Raw genomic sequence first — 2,838 nt, 5'->3', positions numbered from 1 at the left:
AGCTTTCAACATTAGGCTTCTTTCTACCCAGTTCTCCCACCGGAAGTGCCAATGGTCCAAGGCCTAATGGTTGGGAAGTGGCACCTGGCAGAGTGAGAGGGATTCTTGGGAGCATGTAGAATGCTGGACCTGACCTGGCAGGTGGCTGGCAGTAGGGGTGAGAATGTGTAGGAGTGTTTTGCATGGCTGGATGGGGGAATATCCTTGTGCCCCTACAGAGCCAGCAGGAGTGAGGAAGCACGATTATGCTAATACGTGAAGGCCTCTTTCCATTGCTGTCAAGAAGTGATAAGAATAGATTTAGGTCTGGTCCTTCGCTTCTTCTTCTTTTTTTTTTTTTTAACATGGGCAGGCACCAGGAATCAAACCCGGGTTCTCTGGAATGGCAGGCAAGCATTCCTGCCTGCTGAACCACCATGACCCGCCCTCCTTTGCTTTTTAAACAACTTATCAGTCAGCAAGTGTTCACTGGACAACAGCGCATAGGAAGTGTGTGGTCCCAGGGGAGACGAAAGCAGAGTTGACATCCTGTTCCTTGCCCTGTGGGGGTTGAAAACCTACAGAAAAATAATATCATGCACAAGTACTAATTTGAGAATATATATATATATTTTTGAATGCTGTATGCCCGGGTCACAGTTCATTATTTTTCCAGGTGAGTATTCCATTCTTGCAGCAGTATTTGTTGAATTGTTTGTTTTGTCTGTCTGTTTGTTTTTTGGGAAGTACAGGGGCCGGGAATCGAACCCGGGTCTCCCGCATGACAGGCAAAAATTCTACCACTGAACTACCTTCGCACCCCCTAATTTGAGAACATACTTTAAAAAGTTTAAAGGAAAAAAAGAATATTGTCAACGATAAGCAACTGATTATTTATTGTATCAGGTGGCATCGCTGATTTCAGTCTTGTAAATGTATCATATCTAGGGTAATTTAATGTGTCCATTTTTACTTTTCTGTGTAAAATGTCTTTCTACACACATGATTACGGACAAGAGCCTAAGTGAATGTTATACTAGCTGTGCGTCTTTGTGGTCTTCTCTTCAATTGGTTTTGCTTTCTAGCGAAGTCATAAAATGTGAAGGTATGTAGGGTCCCGTTCCCATAAATAAGAGGGTGAACGTTACATTCGAAGCCTAAAACATTTACCTGAGCTGGCCAAAATGTAAGCTTTTATATTGGACTTGCTCTCTGTTAATAACTGTTAGATTGCTAATATGAATAATTATATAGATGCATAAAATAATGATATAGATGTATATACGTGTATTGCAAATTTTGCATTATATCAAATCTGTAATCCTGTTGGAAGTATGGGAGAGAGGATTAAAACCATAAATAGTAGTGATCTCTAAAACAACAAAATGTTTTTGAATGTAGAAAGGTTAATTACAAGGTATGGGGTCTGGTAAATTAGAAAGCCATTTTGTACCGCTTGTTCCAATTAAATATACCTTTAATGAGTGCCTAAAAGGAAGTCAGCAACTTTTCCCTGTTCAACATTCCCAGCCTTCATTTATTCCCTCGATAGCACGGCATAAGAGGACAGTTAGCCTGGGGGGAAAGGCATGGAGGAAGGGGAGATGAGGTTTGCAGTTGTCATAAGGACCCTCCTAAGAAGAAAGCAGACCAGTACTTGGTTTCCTGAGCATTCACTGTCACAGAGACCTTTGGTGGGGACATAAGATTGGGAGGAGGGAAGAAATGGGAGGAGGTTACGGAGGGCTCTTCCATACATTAGCATGTCTCTCCAATTCCACGGGCTAAAAATGATCTTCCATCATCTGTGACATGCACCATGAACTGCCAACTCTCCAGACTAAGCAAGTTAACTGAAATTCTACAGCACTCTCTTTTTCTGGTTGTAAAATTCAACTGAAGTCGGAGTTTTGGTTGTTCTTTAAGAAAAAGTAGCTTCCAAACGTTTAAATCAAAGTTCTTTTACACAGTAATAGTTTCACATATAAGGCAAACCTTCATTCCTTAGGATGACATTCTAGTGAAATACAAGAAGTGTATAATACTGACGCTTTCACATAGATGCCAGTATTGGTGGTTGTTCCTGATTTTGTTTACAAATGCAAGGATCTTCCACAAAATTCCCTGGATCATTGCAGTCCCCACTGTTGGTATTTACTTTCTGGGCTTATTATTTGGGGACATCGATAAATGATAAACTGCAGCTTCTTTTGTTTCAGCCATGGCATCGGACAGACTGCATTTCTCACTCTGTCTTCTCAGCAGTCGTGTGGATTATGGAGATGAGCTGTGGCTCTGGTGGAAAATGCATCATTTATATATGTCAGGCAGAAGGCATCAAGCGCCTGCTCTGGACTTTTTCTTGGAGGCTGTGAGATTTATGATCATCATAAAGCTTTTCGTTCCCCCATAGATCATGCGGGTAGAATACACACACCTTTACTGGATTTAACCCTTTTGGAGACCAGCCCGAATCAGAAAGAACCTGGTACCGTTTTGGTAACTATTAGCCCAGGGAGGAAGAAAAATATTCCCATTTCCCCCACCCCCACAAATTTCCCTTTCTTGTTAAACTACTAATCGTTCAGAGTAAACAGAGAAATCTAGTGGATTATTTTTTTCTTTTCAAACTATTTTCCCTTGAAAAAGAATGTATTTATTTTTATGAAAATATTTTTTAGAGCCGACGGTATTCACTTGCTTAGATTGGCAGAGCTACTAGGGAAAAATCCAGGCACCCACACAGGGCTGTTTTTTCCTAATGCTCTCCCCAACTCTCAGGGATATATATACACATATATACAGCTTCATCTGTCCCAACCATGTAAACTGTTGGCTGTCATTCGTATCGCGTAATTA

General features: G+C 41.0%; 1 non-coding gene across 1 annotated transcript; it reads right to left on the bottom strand.

The window, feature by feature from the left end:
- Positions 1-726: 726 nt before the first annotated feature.
- Positions 727-797, bottom strand: TRNAD-GUC (transfer RNA aspartic acid (anticodon GUC)). Its single transcript has one exon. It is a non-coding gene; the product is annotated as a tRNA-Asp (tRNA).
- Positions 798-2,838: the final 2,041 nt, after the last annotated feature.

Source organism: Tamandua tetradactyla, chromosome X (genome assembly GCF_023851605.1).
Source record: "Tamandua tetradactyla isolate mTamTet1 chromosome X, mTamTet1.pri, whole genome shotgun sequence".
In the NCBI taxonomy this organism is placed as follows: Eukaryota; Metazoa; Chordata; class Mammalia; order Pilosa; family Myrmecophagidae; genus Tamandua; species Tamandua tetradactyla.
Note: the sequence above shows the minus strand (reverse complement) of the source record. Positions and strands in the feature narration are given on the sequence as shown.